This window comes from Ambystoma mexicanum, chromosome 2p (genome assembly GCF_040938575.1).
Source record: "Ambystoma mexicanum isolate Mex_15411 chromosome 2p, UKY_AmexF1_1, whole genome shotgun sequence".
NCBI lineage: Eukaryota > Metazoa > Chordata > Amphibia > Caudata > Ambystomatidae > Ambystoma > Ambystoma mexicanum.
Window position 1 is genome coordinate 592,935,719 of NC_090923.1, and position 18,560 is coordinate 592,954,278.

The following is an 18,560-nucleotide window of genomic DNA, read 5'->3' on the forward strand; positions in this document are numbered from 1 at the left end:
TAGCAGTTCAACCATTTTATGGACAATGAAGTGACAGAAAAGTTCTCATTTCGGCTTACTAGTCTCGCGATCAATCGGGTGTAACCACCAACTCGTTCCATTTTAGGGACAGGCACCATCTTAAAGAGGACATACCAAGGCTGGAAATGACAGTGGTGCTCTCCCAGCAGCCACTAGCAGTCTTATGACTTCCTTGTCTTGGAGATTCGCTCGAAATCTGTGCCAGTTCACATTTTCCACATCACTTACATTCCTGCTCCATCCTATGTTCCCACCCGGTGCCCTTCTCACCTAGCTCCATCTCATTCCTTGATTGCAGGTCTGCCCTTTAGATCCTGGCCCATGAGTAGAATGGCTGGGTTCTGCCATCCAAGATTCCAGCATCCAGGAGTGACTTGGAGGTTCCCTCACTCCCTGCTTCCCCATGCAATAAGCACCACTAGTAACAAGCCAAGTAATCCTACAATGCATCATCAGGCACTACACCAGCCTCTGCCTCTCCTTCACCAATCATCCTCAACATCAACCAGCGGCATAAAGACTCTATCAGCTCACCAGCAGAGGTGAGAAATTTCAATACATGATGAATGTAATAGACAGGAATGAAATACTAAGAAAATATAGGTTTTTGCACTGGGGCACAGTGCTGTTACTGTAGCGACTGGTCCCGGTGCAAAAACCACTGTGCCTCAACAACAAGGATTCAATTTACCTCAAATTCACTTTCAGATTTGGTCCATATGGTGCTCCATTTGAAGTCAAGATATAGGTTAAGGACCTATATGAATATTCAACAAAAGTAGTACCTCAGCAAAAAGAGGAAAACTCTACAATCACAGGTTGACATTTCAGAGGAATAGATCATTACCTCTATCTCTTGTAACATTAAGAAATTGATTTAAAGTAAAGAAGCAATAGGAATATCAATATGATTTAATTTGCAGAAAAAACTTTTATTGAAAAAGACACTTATCCACACCTGAAGAAGGGCATGACTAGCCTGAAACGTGTTGTGAATACAAAGTTCACTTCAATAAGAAGTTCATCCATTAGGAACTATGCAATGAATCTTGAAAAAATTGATTAGCATAACAGGAAAGAGAAAAATAGGCATCAAACCTATTAAAGGACTCCTAAGAGACATTGATCACATGCACTTTTGGATTTAAAACAGTCACTAAGAAGTATTAGAAATTGTTTTGTAATGTCATGTTTATGCACTGTCTATAAATAATTGAATGCTAATAGTTTTGATTTTGAATTCTTATTTTATATAACTCGGATTAAAAAGTTGACACTAAAAATGTTACTTTGAAGAAGTTTGATTTTGCATTATTAGATGCCCAAAAGTGTGCACGGAGCATTGGTCACTTTTTTGTTTGAAGTGACTCTATCTATTGTTCTACTTAAGTTGATCCTGCAGCCCAGGATTTGGCTCTGTGGCACCTAAATAACCCGATTAGGTTTATTGAACTCAGTACTTACATTGAATGCACATATATATGTTGACAGAAGGTGTGCTTCTCTACATCCTGTTACGATTCTGGGACACAAAGTTAGCCATTGGCGTCGGGTGTGATGAAACTAAAGATGCATGCTTTGACTTGGCTCCATTGTATTAATATGGTGTTAACAGGCATACAGCTTCTGTGTGCAGTACACAGGTGCTAGAAGCTGAAGTGTTGAACCGGTTCATTGTGGGGGAAAAGAAAAGAGAATTTGGAGTCAAAGTAGACTCCAAATATGATTACTGACACCAGTTAAAAAGCTTACTGCCACATTCTGGATCGGTTGGAATTGACCAATCCAATATCTGTGCAAACCTTAATAAGCTATGTATTTGCTGTCCAGTCTTGAGCCAATGATGGCAATAACTGCTTACTGGTTATGTCATCGGTCATAGAAACTCAGCATGGACTACACCCTATGCAGGGTAGTCCTTCAAATAAGCCTTTAGAATCGATTGGGCAAAATAAACACTGAGCAGCGCTAACCGTGGTTAACAAATTGCTCAGCCATAACATAGCTTTAGAATTGCACTGAAAATAACAAAGCAATATGCTAACAGATTGGTAACTATTGATTGGTAATTATTGAAAGAGCCACAATTAGCGTGTTAGTCTACAGAAAGATCTAGGGGTCGAAGCACGTGTTAACTACAATCGTTAAGGGCACATAATCATTATATGTATGACTACCAATTGTAAGGGCACACAAGCAGTGGATTATGTTCAACAAGTATTTGGACTTGTCAAGTACTACTATACATTTTGTACAGAAGTGTATCATATCATTGAATATTGGAAATACAAATTCCAGTTTATATATTTAAGGGCATAGCCCAATCATTACAGTTGAAACATTATTCTTGTGTTCAAATTGTTTAGTAGGTGTAGGGTAAAACCTATAACAACTGGGCTTGCGGCTAACTGGTTTTCACCTGAATCGAGGGCACCTAAGTGCACGTGTACTCTAACATTACCCTAATATTGTTACTGCAGTGAGCTAAAATGTGGTTGTAGACCCTCCTGAGTGGAGGTTGTAGACCCTCCTGAGTGGAAGACATTACATAGAACAGGGCATGATCCGTGATGCCCAGGTTCTCAAAGAGTCAATTGATCAGGATGATGAGCTTGACCATATCAAAGGCAGAGGAAAGATCCAGGATGATGAGGACTGAAGGAATGCTGCAATCAAGGTTAGAGAGTAGATCTTCACGGGTGTTCAGGAGAGCAGTTTCCGTGCCACTGGCAGCTCTGGAGCAAGACTTATGGTCGTGGAGTCAACCAACAGATTCAGTGTGGAGAGTAAGCTGGGAGATGACCATCCTTTCCAGGAGTTTGCCCAGGAAAGTGGAAATCACCTATTACATAAGTGTTACACTTTGTACTATATAAAGTGCTTCCCAGTGTATTGTGCTAATGATCACCTGTGTTTACGTTCTAGCCTGAGCAACTACACTTCCTACACCACTCAATGGTTGAAGGATGCATAAGAAAGAAGCATGGGTATGAGAGACTGATGTTTCAGGAGTCTCTGTGGCATCATATTATGCGGCCACTAATGCTGGTCCTGAGGACTATGTCGCTGCGTTACAACCACACGTGCTATTTGTTTTCTTGTCTCCATCACCAAAATAATTGTTTTGTTGGCCAATATACCTGCAAGGCCTCACTCTTGGCCCTACAAAACACACACAAGGATGCAATCACCACCACCAAGGCCAATATAAGATATGTGCAGTCTTATCAATATATGGTTGGTGGCAAAGCACACAATGGAAATCCATGTGTGTCAGAGGCACAGTTGTTCTGTTCCTCATGGAAACATCACAAACTGAAACTAGTGGCACAGGAAACTCTCCTTGACACACACAAACCTACAGAATCCCCTCATTGTTTCATCCGTACCATCAGCTTACATACAAGATTACAAATCCCTTCTCATCAACTTCAAACGCAGGCACCAATTTAGCTTACTTCTACTTGTGCACAGACCACCAACCTACAATCCAAGTCTCGCAAAGTAGCCCACCTAGTAGTGGAACATGAGACCAACATCATACTAGGAGATTTTAACAGCTGGTTGGAGCAAGTGAAATATCAGCTGATTCCCTCAGTGCTTACCTGGCAAGCCTTTGCCTCAAACGCATGGTTAACAGAGATGGGCATACGCTAGATGCAAGCTTCTGCAGGGAATGATTTACCACTACATCCTCCCCATGCCTGTCATCTGGAACGACCACCACACAATCCCTTTTACAATCACCACTTCAACTCGCATACCTGCTACACACAAGAGAATAGTTTTGGCATTAAGTATTATTTTGCGCCGAAAATGTGTGGTTAGATATGGTAGGTGGCTGGCTACTGCATTGGTCTGGGAAACTGCGGTTATTGTCCTACATACAAGAACTTAGCATCCATAGCCAAAAGAAACAGGAAAAGTCTTAATCAATTGAACCTTGCACTAGTAATGGAGAACATCATACCAGTTTCCTTCAATTAAACCAAATGATGTGTGATACGTTTGCAAATAAACTCCATAAAGGGATGACAAAAAGCTTTGATACACTCATGCCACTATAACCGTTCATCCCATCACAACAAAAAGTGGCAAGATGGTTTACTTTACAATTCAGGAAACTCAGGGAAAACAATTGTAAGGAAGAGACTGGAGAAAAGACTACAGCCATACCACACATTTGCTACATTGAAATGATTAAAACAGTGGTCAACCTACAGAATGAAATATTCAAAATCACCTTTGAGGCGATATGCCCCGAGGTGGCGGGCCCACTCTGTGGGTAACGTCCCGCCACCTAAGTTAAGGACGCATCCCCATTGCTTCAATCAGGGAAGTGGGATGAGGAGGGGAGGAAGAGAACCAAAAAAACGGGGTTGGTGGGGGAAGATGGTGGGCGGGGAGCCAGCCATCAGGAGGCTTGGAACGCAGGCTTTCTATCGTAGTGTCAGCCCACGTTCCTAGCCACCTGATTAGCTGGCTCTCCCACCCAGGGTGCTAATGAAATTTTAAAAAAAACCTGCCTCATAAAACAAGACCTCCTACCTTCCTAGACGCTCTGCAATGACATCCCAGACCATTTTCAGGAACAAAATCAACAACATACAGCAAGCCATTGGTGCAGTTATCTTGTATGCAATTAACCTCCCATGGTACAGAAAACCTAATCGCGCCAACAGAGCTCGGTCGTTTCAGAACCATTTCCACATATACCTGTCATAGCCTAGTGAAAGAGAGTAATAAGGCTAGATCAATCAATGACCCCTGCATGCTGGATGTGTGTTTTCTTAAATGCAATCTACAAAGAAACTACAGCTTACTAGTCCCAAATATGGATGAACTGATCGCTGGAAGCCAAAAATACTACTGCAGGCTATTAAAGCTGCCTGCATTAAACATCTCCTGAAGAGAACTGCTGGAAGAGCGGACAACCTCACTAATTACAGGCCCATATCGAACTTGGCCTACACAGACAAAATCCTAGAGAGCTACATACACAAAGAAAACCTCAAACACATGGAATCAAATAGAGTAATAGACCAATCTCAGGTAGGATTTGAACCAATGAGAGCAACCAAATTGGCAATTTCAGGTAGGATTTAAACCAAGGGGAGCAATGAAATTAGCATGTGTACCTATCTCGGATGAGTTTAATACTGGCAGTAATATACCAAGTAGAATGTGGGCTGAAAATATTTGCAGGTTTTGACACTATCAGCTATGCAATCTCGAAGAGGCTACAACAATTGTACACTGTAGTACAATGGATAACATCCTTGCTCGTAGATAGAATTAAAACAATCTATCTTCTTCTTTTCACCTCAAGAATCTGAACCATCAAATGCAATGTCCCACAGGGACAGTCATTCACCACTTCTATTCAACATATACATAGCCCCCCTCATGGAACTATTTAAAAAACATGGATAGCATACACGCAACCCCCTCACTAGCTCCCTTAGCAAGATACATGTTTGGATTGCCTATTACATCTTGAAATTAAATCAAAGCAAAATGAAAATGCAAGTTGTGCCTCACATCAGCAATAGCAATAAACCACACACACTGCTTCTGTGTCCTGTAGAAATGGGATTGGGACTAGAAGTCTCAAAAAGAATAACAGAATCCTGGATTTCTCAGGGGCCGTTGGCTTGCACTAGAACCACTAATCAGCACCATAGTATGGAAATGCTTTTGCCACCTACATTCAGTTCAGTGTATCATGCCAGATCTCAGCTTTCCACACCAGACCCTCACCATGATGACATTCTCAAGAATCGATTTTGCAAAAAGCCTATCTCCAAGTATGCTAGATCACCTCACCAAACCTATCCAAAACATGGTGGCAAGACCTCAAATGAAACTAAACAGAAGGAAACACATAACCCCAGCACTGAGAAACCTCCACCGGCTACCGGTAAAGAAAATCAAATACAGAGGCACAACTTTATCCACAGTCCTAACAAAACTGTGAAATCCCATTCCCAAAGAAATCTGCACAACTGAAGAATATGTAACATTTAGAAAACTGTTTAACACCTGGCTTTTTAATGCACCTGTCTACATAACAACTCCACTGAGAGACAAATACACAACAACACACCACCACAAATTCTCAACCATCGTATGACCCGGCACCCACCCATCAAATGTCACACCACAACATATCGAGCAAATACTCAGTAAGGACAAAAAACAAATCACAGCAACCCAATTGTGTCCAGCTAGCATGCTATACCGTTGCGGCCCTTCTTACACCACCATCATATGACCTCTGAATTACATGTGGAACTAACAAACAACACAAACAATCTACAGTAAAACACAAATGACAGCCACTGAAAAGCTTTGGATTAGTATACCCTATAGATACCAGGATAAAGAACATCTCACAATCAAGCGAGAAACACAAATTATAGCACACAGCCATTAAGCATCCCCACGAGACAACCTGATACCAGGCGAATAAAGGTTCCACCAGAATAAACAAAAGGAACAAACCGAAATGCAAATGCCATCAATTTTAATAATCTTGGAACAACATGCCATGCAGGTGCAATCCATCTAGCATCACAGCCACTTGGAAAGCCTGACATCCACACAATAGGAACATTTTACCAAGAAGAAAACAAGGAAACAACTAACAACCATAAAAAAAGCTTTATACCAGTGGTCTTCAAACCTTTTAGGCCTGGGCCCCCCCAAGCAAAATGTGGGTAGGCCGGGCCGCTCAAAAAGTGCCAATTGGACAGTAAGTCCAAATGGGTATGAACTATCGTATGCTGTCACCGCACCCTACTCCCATTATAGTCCCTGGGCTCCGCCACCTGCTCCCATCACAGTCTCTGGGCTCCTTCATCCCACTCCTACCCAATCCCTGGGCTCTGACCTCCCCACAACAAACCCTGTTCTCTCCATACCATGCCCCTACCACTATCCCATGGTTCCCGCCCATCCTGCTCTCACCATAGTCGCTGGGCTCTTCCACCCTGCTCCCAGCACAGCCACAGAGCCAGTGGCAGCTGGTGAATTTTTTTAAGTGGCGGGGCATAAATATTTCCCCCAGATATGCAATAGCGACCGGGCGTAGCGAGGGAGCCCGAAGCAATCAAGGGCGGTTCAGGGGTATTTCCCTCCGGGAATTGTTTTAAAATAAAGGGTTAAAATGTTGCATTTTAGACCATACTTTAAAAATGTTTGCGTAAAAAGCCAAACAGTTTGCAATTGGTGCTGGGGTGCGCAGGGGGCAGGCATGATATTTTTCACTGGGCATCTATGATTGATCTCCAGTAAAAAAAAATACCATCCCTGTCCCCTGGGTTCCACAGCTGGTGGGTAGGGGGATTGTGCATCAAAGGCATTTTTAAAATGCCTTTGTTGTACAACCCTCCATCCACCCCCTATCCTGCTCGCCAGAATCAGCTCAACGGACCAAAAGAAGCACACAAACACATTCACACAGCGATCACTCTATCATTCACACAAGCACCCAGCACCATACACTCACTCATAACACAAGCATATATGCATCCATACACATATTTAAATAAAAAATAAATGAACATACCTTCTGCCCCGGTCCTGAAGATTCCTCCCCAGCGCTCCAGCTCCTGCATCATGAACAGGAATCAGGAAGCAAGAGCTTCCTGGTTTCTGAACATGCGTGGGTGCTGAAATGCCCCACAAGAGGCTGCTCTGTCGGTATGTGCAAGGAGGCGCGCACATACAGACATGCAGTTCCCCAGCCAGCATTTCCAAAGAGCTATGCAAGGCTGGCAAAGCAGAATGCCCCCAGCCTTGCATGGTTATTTATTTATTTATTTATTTATTTATTTATTGGTCACTTGTTAGGCACTTATAAAATTAGCAAAACTGTTTAAAAGCGCCCACCGGGCAACAGGGTGGGGACAGGGGATGGAAGACAATGAATTACAATAAAGATAAATCAATAATTGAAGTAATAGTACATTAATAATAGTATTAATAATTGAATTAATTGTACAAACAAATCATGAGATCATTGAGCATGTGCGGCTAGGGAACGGAACTGTCAAAGGGAAACAATGTTTCCCTTTGACAGTACAGCCAACCAAGGAGCATTCCCTCAGCTGGGCAAAGCAGCTGAGGGAGTGCTCAGTGTTTCACTAGGCTAGCTCCTCGTCTCCTCCATAATGGGTGAGGGGCCACTGAGTGGACGCCCCGTTGGAGGAGCCTCCAGGCTCGGACTGGCCCATAGGGCAATAGGGCAATGCCCAAACCGAAATGGGCCACTTTTTTGGCCAATGTGGGCAAGTTTGATGAGTTACTTCACTATGCAGCTAGTAGTTTTGACCATTGTTGCTAAATAAATATTCTTTAAATATCACAATTTGATAACATTTTAACAAAAAAAACCTTGGGTACAATTCAAACAGTCTTTCACTAAAGGAATGGATTGCTATTTGCAACTGTGGCCCACTTTTTCATTGGTGGCGAGACAGTTTTATGCTCCATCGGACCCTGCGAGCCACCCCTGTCCATTTCCTCCATTTAAAAAAAAAATTGTAAATATTATTTCAGGCTGGGTCTTGCACCAGGGAATGTGGCCATGCCCCCATGGGGGGTGGGGCACCCCACACTGTTTCAAGACCTCTGCTTTATACTCAGCTGGCACTTACCCAAAACATCTTTGGACTACCACACCACTAAAGCACAGTGCATGAAAAAAACGATCTGATCACCCAATATTCTTTGAAACATGACCTGAAGTCAGAACAAAAAGGACATCTCTCAAAAAAGTTACCCATCAGCAAAACCAAGGAGCAAGATCCAAGTGTGTCTGAACTAACAATATGCAAAGAACATGACCCACTAACAACCTCATGTTTCGTTCATCCTTACTGATTACATGCCTGCCTACACAAATGGCTAAACATAACCCTCAAACCCATACCAAAAAAGTCACAACTCTACACCTCTCTAATCAACTTGTACATTTTTCCACTGGCAAAACACCCAGATTGTCTACAGAAACATGATCTCTCATCTAAAAACAAAACTCATGCAAATCACTATCCACCTAGAAAACACACCCACAAAGACTTCAGTTGCTTCTGGTTCTACATTCTCCAACAGTTAGGCATAACAGTATGATTTTCCTCTCTCTCTCATCACATGAACACCCCGGCCACCTCTGTCCCTTTTCCATTTTAAATCCATGTGACTGTCCAGAGACCATGGAAATGGAAGCAGTGTGCAGTAGAAATCCCAATAATGCCCTCTGGGGCAAAATGGCCTATGGGGCAAAAATGGGAATGGGGAAGGGCAATGGTGGAAGGAGGAATTACCGCCCCGCCAACCTTGGAATGGGGCGGTAATTCCCCTTTCCGCCAAGGCGGTGCCGGTATTTTACCAGCATGAACCATGGCGCTAATAGCGCCATGTTTCTCCGCCATCCGTGTAATGAGGCCCTAAGATACATTCTGTACAGCATTGTATCATATCATTGAATATTGGAAATACAAATTCCAGTTTATATATTTAATGGCATAGCGCAATCATTACAGTTGAAATATTATCCTTGTGTTCAAATTGTCTAGTAGGTGTAGGGTAACACCTATATCAACTGGGCTTGCAGCTAAATAGAGGGCACCTAAGTGCACGTGTACTCTAACTTTACCCTAATATTGTTAATCCCCTGCGAAGCGTGCAGTGAGCTAAAACGTGGTTGTAGACCCTCCTCAGTGAAAGAAATTACATAGAACAGGGCATTTGACCCATGTTCGTTCTCAGTTGAGGGGCTCCCACAATACTTTGCAATATTGTTACAAGTTTACATAATTATATAGCCTTAGCAGAAAGCAAAGGAATACTACAAAATGCATAATGGCTTTTTGGAAATATGCAGTGTATGTATGGACTATACCTCTCCAGATTTCATTTGAAAGACATACAATTAGAGTTTGTAACCTAAGTGTGTGTCTAGATTTAATATTCAGGAATTTCTGTGCAAGAACTTGAGTGTTTTTCCAATAATTGTCAATTCTCGCTCTAGCATGGTACCTTCACTGCCAGTCATTTTTCAAACTCTAATAAATGCTGTCTTCATTGCTGTCTTCATTAAATCATGTGGAATATTTTAAAGCATTTGCCTTAGTACCCCAAAGTGGAAAAAGCCTCTAGCCTGTATTGGTTGGCCGAAAATCTGGTCCCCAAAGATAATTGCTGCCACACACTAAAAATGATCTAAAATGTACCTGTTTATCTACAAACCTAAAAACATGTGATCAAGAACTATGGGAAGGACAAATCAGGATATGTAATATATATCGGCCAGTTACTCAAAATATATTATTTTTATTACTCATTTATGTCAGGTATTAAAAACATGTAGATTCCTAATTTCATATCACGCAGCAGCTGTAAACACGTTTAAAATGAACAACAAAAAATGAAATGTTGCCATGTAAACTAATACAAAAAACCTACTTATTTATAAACCAGTGACAACATAAATTAGAACATAACATCACCCACATGGCAACCTACTTAGCCCACACTTGATAACACAGGACAAAATGTATATACATTTATACATAGAAAGCACATACATCCAGCAATTAACACGCAGCCCTATAATTCCTCGGACTGATGAACAAATACAAATTCTCCACAACACCTGCACCTATTTGACAATGTGTATATTTCTTTAGAAATGTATGTCTGGTCGACACGTTGTGTGTCGGCCAATTGGCAAGCAATTTCGGTGCTCCAGCTAAACACGCCCTTCATCAGGACATTAGTGGTGCTTGCTCCCACCCACTCCAGTCAAATCTTGTGTTCATTTGTGTCTACAATGAAAAACAGATACAGCCTTTTCTTAGTTCCAAGTGACCTGTTATTTGTGTACAGAATTAATTTTAAAAAATCATTCACAAACCAATTTATGTAAAAAACAAACTGCGTACCTTTTTTGGACACACTGACTCACTTTCTATCAATGTATGAAAGTTGACCAAAACGTCCACAGCTACTTAGAAGACCTGTTTAGATGACATACTGGGAATATATTTTTACACTGTTTGCAAAACTCTCATTCAGAGACATCGCCAGATTCAGATGTATCAATATCATCACGGAGGAAGGCTTTCAAAGTCCGCTCAAGGGCACTTAACAACCGGAGTAGACATACATCTGTGAACAACAACCCAAAGTTATCACCATCAGATATCTTAATTTATCATCTATCTCCACAGTGCCCCTTACATACTCGGGTTGGTACTTAATCATGAGGGCTAACAACTATGGGGATATATAGACACACTCTATCATATGCGCCTAACACTAGGCCATACACATCTTTCTGTCTTTGTTGCAATGAATGTAATATGCCCCTTCTCACTAGCACAGCATTGGAATGGTTTCTCGCTTTGTAATGGAGCCACTTCACTCCACTTTTACGCTCTTAGAAGAGGTAACAACCTCATTACTTTTTATATGTATGGACTTAGCATTATTTCAGTCTCCCTGTGTAGACAAACAACCTTTTTCCTTTCCGCACGGCGGTCTTGAATTTTGTTCAGCCTTATCTCCCATCAGTGAAACCGCGTTGAAACGGTGCGCAACTGCCATAGAGCACAGCCTTTATCATCGAGACGTGCTCCTGTAGACAGTGAGGACGAACTAGATCCTGCACTTCACTTTATATCCACCAAGGAGCAGACTAATGCAACTTATTAAGTATTTGTTGCGTTCGCTATTGCTCTCATGCATACTGTGACGCTGGAAAAGCCTTATGGAGGCACCTAATCCTTGGCCTGCCAATTCCCTGTGTGTGTGTGTGTTTTCTCTATGTTTTCTGCCACTGAGGTCTAGCCTGGACCTCTGGCAGTGCAGCTCTTATTTTTATCTTTTGGTGAACAACACCTATGGGATAACCTTATGGCACCCATGGGTGGGGGTACACCCTTGTACCCCTTATGTGTGTTTTTGGTCACTTGTGTGTTGCCCACAAGGCAGTGTATGGGCTGGTGGCAGCTATATGCTGACTTTGCAGTGGCTCTGAGTGTCCTCCATTTTGGGACACCCAGGCCCTCCCATAGGAATCAATGTATTCCTGATAAAAGGCAAGATGGCCCCTGTGGCCTCTTGGTTTCTATGACCTTTTACCTTGTTTCCCAGAGTCCTGGGAAGTCCTGTCTCTGTTCCCTTCCTCCTGAGAGGCTGTTGGGTGGAAACACCATATATGTCTCTGTTCCCTTTTCTTCTGACTGTCTGTTTGGTGGAAATATCATATATGGCTGTGGGGCTGCCTCCTGTCAGACTGACTGGAGCCTTCCCAGGGGTGGTGTGTTGCGGGTACACCATAGGGTGGAACCTGTATTAATGGAATCTGAAGTGAACTCACATTCTCTGTTGTGGGTGTCTATTTTCTGTGTGTATGACACAATGAATGAGACAATCTTGACTGAAACTAACATGAATGCAGTAGTGTAGTGTGTTGAAAGGCTGGGTACTTGCCACAATCCACATTCTTTGTTATGGGTGTCTGGTTGGAGTGAATAGCCTGAATGCCTGTTGGTCTGATTTGCTGCCTGCCTGCATGATTGCCCTTCTGCGTGATTTGCTCACTGAGCCTGATACAGAGTGCGTGGGGAACAGATGTGTATATCTGGGGACCTCTCGCGTACCAATTTATTCAGAAGCTGAAGTGGAAGCTGAAACAAGAAGAAGCTGTACCTTGAAGCCCAGCCGGAGGAGATGTTTGCCGCTGCAATTTCTTCACTGTAATCCGAAAGCTGTCGTGTCTCCTAAGGACTGATCCAGAGAGGACCTGCGAAGGAGATCTCTCCCCGAGCTATGAGGGACCATCGTGCAAAACATCTCCTCCTCATCTCCTCCTCATCTCCTCCTCATCTCCTCCTCATCTGAAAGGCCCTGGAAGCCTGTCCTGTATCCATCCGGTGAAGGGATCCTGAAAAGGAGTGCCCGGACATCTCAAGTTGAAGAAGTCCATTGGTGTCACCCAGGGTCCAGAGATGCGTTTAGTGACTGGTGGAAGCCAACTGCCAAGAAGAGGATGTGCCCTGGCATAGTGCTGCTGGACACCCGGAGCTGCGGAAGTTCCAAACTGCCAAAGAACATTTACAAGGGACATCTTTGCCATCATCACTGACCACCTTTTCCCACTGGAGAGAGTCCAGAGTTGCTGAGTGCTGAGTGCAGAGGAAGGTCCGTTGGTGGGTTTCCCGCCACCAGAAGCTAACAAAGACGTCCCGAGGGTCCAACCTTGGTGAGGGTCTGTGTTTCATTCCAGTGGTTGAGCCCAGGTCACCAGAAGCCATCCAGACATCAGCACCGAAGAACCAAAAGTCTGCAAAACGCAATATTCAGAAACCCGTCACCAAAAGTGACCTATGCTCCCGTCGCTGACAGAAGTCATCGATGGATCCCAGGGGTCGTACTCTCATCTGCCAAGCCTTTAACGGGCATACAGCAAGTTTCATCTTTACAGTAAGGGAAATCAATGACCAAAGGAGAGCATCGCAAAGAGTACAACTGCTGCACTTCAGAAAGACTTTGGTAAAAATGGTCTTGTGGACTCAGCATCTCTGTGCCTTCTTCTTCCAAGGGGGGTCCATACTCTGAGGGAATCGATGAGTGAAACCGAGACACTCTGCCACTTCACCTGTCAAGGCACCATATGTACTGTGGTGAGGAAGAGCATCCTCCAGCTTCAGGAGTCATCCAGGGGTCACAGATTAATCCTGGATCCTGTTCTCCTGTGGCCTCTCAGGCAATTTGGGGTGTTGGAACCTTTTGAAAGAAAACAGAAGGTTATTGAACACCATTGGACTGGCTGTAAAAGACAAGATAAGTTACTCCCTAACTTTTCCCTTACAGGCTGCCCAGGTGGGGGGATGCTCACACAGAATTGTGTATTTAGTCTAAAGAAAGCATTCTGCCACTGTTCACAACTAATCTGTCCTTCTTCCCTATTCTATGCTGATACACCTCACTTATGAATCCACATGCCTGCAGTTAGTGCATTATTTACTGAATTTAAGTATTGTGTGGTACTACATAGAATGTATATATTTGCCATTCTTTGAATATGTATTCCAAGTGCAAAGTGTTATTATTTATATGTATATATATAGTAGAGGTAGCAACCTTATTTTATATGAAGAAGCTCATAAATCCGGTCAAAGTTGGTCTTCATCGGACCAGTTGGTTGGCCTACGCTGGCAATCTTCTTTTATTGGATGATACCTCCAAGGGACTGCAAGCTCTGATTACGGCCTTGGGTGAATTCTCCGCCCTTAATGGCTTGTTCATTAATATCGGGAAAACAAAGACTATGATCTTTTCACCTGCCCACCGACCCTGTAAGAGACTCATATGCAAACTTAAAGACATCCCCCTTGAATGTGTGACCTCATACAAATATCTTGGTGTGCATATTCAGAACACCTTGAATTGGTCTCTTCATTGGTCAGAAACAAAAACAAAATGTAATAAAGCTATCAGTGCAATCAGCCTCTATATTGGACGTCAGGGAGGGTATTCCATTGCGACTCTGCTAACACCTTATCAGGCAAAGGTATTTGTAATCTTGTATTATGACATTGAGGTGTGGGGACATCGCTATCTACCGCAACTAAAACACTTTGAAGGCTTAGCGTTGCGTACACTTTTCTGTACGCCCCAAGCACTGCCGATTGAATAAATAAGATTTATATTTTGAATGTGAGCTGAAGGGGGTCAGGCATGATTTCTATCTTAAATCGGTTAAGCCATATGAACACCTCCGCATCCTAAACAACAGAACCATGATGGTAAATTTAATGTAGGCCTTAGCTGAACTTGACAATAGCAAATCGATGGGTACCCTGGCCTTGTTGTTAACTACCTACTCTGAGTGCAATGGTGATTGTCTCTCGCTCACGCTGGGGTGATATTTATCTTGCTATAACCAAATTGAAACTCAAATTGTTTATGATTAGCAAAGAACAGCATCTGGTGAACCTATACACTAAAAGCCACAGTCGTCCTTTCTGTGATTATATCACCCGACGACTGGTTAAACCTTCATGTCATATCACATTCCCGAACAGTTCTGTTATCCGACAATATCTCCTGCTGAAATGTCATGTAACTGTCGCTTTTGCCACTGATGGGGCATGTAAAGGTATCCCACGGCTAGAGCGTGTATGTCGCCTATGTGATACTGGTGACATAGAAACCCTTGAACATCTACTAATCACATGTGAGAGCCTATCCCTGATACGAGAAAGTTATCTGAAATCATATAGTAATGATTTTAACTGCACTGATCTGTCTTCGCTTTGTCTTGATTTTTTAGATGGATCCAACCATAATTTAATATTTTACATGGTGAAGTTTTACTGGAAATGTGTCAAAATGTTTAATCTTTTGCAATGGTGATGTTAATAGTAATCTTCTCCCTATGTTGTAATGGTAAAGAATATATTTATGCCGACAAATGTTCCTGATGTTTTTAATTGACTATGTTGTTGTTGTTTTTATTGTCATATGTTTTGGCTTATTTTAACAACTTTTTATCATCTTATTGTATTGTATTTTATTGTTATGCATATGCAAAGCCACTCGGATATACATACATATATAAATAAAGAAAGAAAGAAACTGTGGTATCACCTAACATAGTGTGTGGACATTCCTGTGTGGGGGCTTTGGGGAAACACTGTTCTTAAGAACCAGCCTGCATCACCTCCTGAAAGCTTAAGCCTGGTTGCTCGTCCACTGTTACCAAATTGAGAGCCTTGCTGGGTGTTCTGTGCCTTTACCCTACCATATAGGGGGCAGAAGTACAGATACCCCCCTCCAGCCTTTACACATACCATGGATGGCATGGGTCCTACAAATTATACAATCATCATTAATGCCCCTGAGCCCAATTTACGGTGCATTATACATTCATACAGGAACAAACGCAGCCCACACTGCATGCTCATGGGATGAAAAAAGTGGCGCCATGTCTAAATGGAGCCTACTGACTACATTAGCTGTGGCCATTACATTCATGCCACAACCAGTGAAGCATGACCTTGTAGAGACTGATTGCATAACCTTTTGTGAAAATAGAGTGAAAAATAACTTTTGTGATCACAGGCATGCATACAAGTGCTACCTTTATAGAACATGAGTGTATTGCCTCTTATGCAACTCCAAGGAGAATAAACACCAGGTGAATGCAGGTCTTGACCCCAATTATGCCAGGATCAGATTGTTCCATGCCACAGAAATATTTAGCCCATGGTTTACTGTAACCAGGCAGTAAATCCACCTTTGTTCCAGTTTGTACAACTGCCACCCTATGTCACTCCCACGGGGGGTGTCCTTAAATTTTGCAGTATGAACCATTTCAGATTTCTGTCTGAATGTCTATGTGTTTTGTAATGATCTTCAAGTGGTTTGCCACATACCTTAGTGCGGATACAGGATCTGTGTTCAGAAATACACTCTTTTATGTGGTGGATGGTCTTGCTCACATCTAGTAACTTACAAGGACATTCTATCATGTAAATCACATTTCTACTCTGCCAATTCATGTGTGATCTCAACTCCCATTTATTTTCCCATGTTCAAATTAGTGTTTGGTGGGATTGTTAAATGGGGGCTATGTGAACAGTGCCACACATTGAACAGGATATGTGTTTGTTGCATTTGGGGTGGGGGGCGGGGCAGTCGCCAACCTAAGCAGGCTTTGGTCACCGTTAAGTGTCTTCTACACACTAAGGGCAGCTGTAGTCGGGCAGTCAAGGCACAACTCCTGTATATGCTGATGTCAGAAAACATTATGCTGTGTTATTACTTTGAATGATGGTCCACATTGGTTTACCAAAAAAAAAGACAATTTTTACTATGTTGAAGGTATGGATACGTTTTTCCAAGAGTAGGTAAGTAGTACACTTTAGAACTCCAAAAATCATTATAAGTTGTAAGTCTCAATTCTCGTGTACAGGCTTAGTTATAAAGCAATAGAAAGGACCGATCAAGGTTAACCCTTGTTAGCTTTTGCAGTTATCTAGGTCTCTGTAAGTTAAAATGTAAGAACACATCTTCAGAAGATACATTTCAAATATACAAATGGTGTCACTTTGTTGGGAAAACTGTGCTTTACCCAAAGTATTAAAATGTATTAGCAGTCCTTAACGTTGTGCTGCGTGATGGCAAATAGTTACTGGCAAATCCTTTGAAGGGTTTCTTGGGTTTCTTGCAGTCACTAGTCTTCGGTATCTCCGGTTGCAGGATGAAGCAGGATGACAGTTTAACAGATTACTGAGATTGAGCAGGAGCTTGGACGGTGTACCTTGCTGTGTGTTGCCAATTTCACAGTCACAGATCACCCTTGTTCTAGTACGGGTCAACACACTGGTAACACCAATTTCAGGGCAGGGACACTTGATAGTCTGTGACTCGGTTGGTCACACTGGTTAAAGTGAAGAAAGCAGTGAGTTCCTCCAAAATCTGGTATACAATCACATTGGAAGAGCGTTGCCCTCTGAAAAGAGTCTTGAAAGATGTGTAGGTCTGACAGAGCCTCTGAACAATTTACCTTGGGGTGGTGTGTTCTTCAGAACTCATCCCCAAGCTTGACATGGTATGTATACAGACTCTGGTTAAATCAGAATCATGGAAACTGAGTGCTAATTTTGCTTCCAATCCCAGTGCTACATTCATTCAAATGTTTGGAAACAATCCAATCACTAAGGTTGGCACATTCAAACATGTCCTTGTCTCCAGTTGTGGTTTCGTGACTTGTTCCAGACACCATTCAATCATCTGGTCCTATGTGGCTCTGGCACTGCGCTCGTACTCTCCAAGTCAGGCAGAAGCCATGGCCTCTTATGACAACAAGGTAAGAACAAGGTTACAGACTGACTACCCCTCTCTCTAAAGTCTAACGACACACCAGATGCAGGTGCTGAAAGGCTGATGTATCAATCAACAGCGATTGCCTCAAGGAAGAGACAATTTATAAACAGAGCCGTAATAATTGTATCAATAAATCTCTTTAATAGGTTTTGTTAAAAGAATTTTGTAAAAAAAAAAAAATATATATATATACTAATCAGCTTTGTCATATCTCACTCATACCATTCATATCGGTGCAATCATTCTGTGACAGACGGGTGCGGAAATTAACAATTTCTTCACACATATTGGTTGTTATTAATATGGAAAGACAGTGAGAAAAAACACATTCGAATTTTCTATAGGTCGACATATGTTTCGGCCCCTTTCAGTAGTCCCATCGTTGTCTGCGGTGGTCTAAATAATCAGTGCTGGGCCATCTTCAGGACAGTTATAATTTAATACAAGCTTAACGTCTTCACCCTATTTCTGTGTGACAAGCCAAATCGGTGGGCGAAAAAAATTTTTAGTAGTAGACCACGGAGATAGAATTTTGGGGGTATCTTCGGTATTCCCCTGCTTTATACCCAAGTGTCCCTTGGGCAGTGGGTGGAGCCTTAAAATTCTGTAGCTCCAATTCGTATCTTTGATAAGTT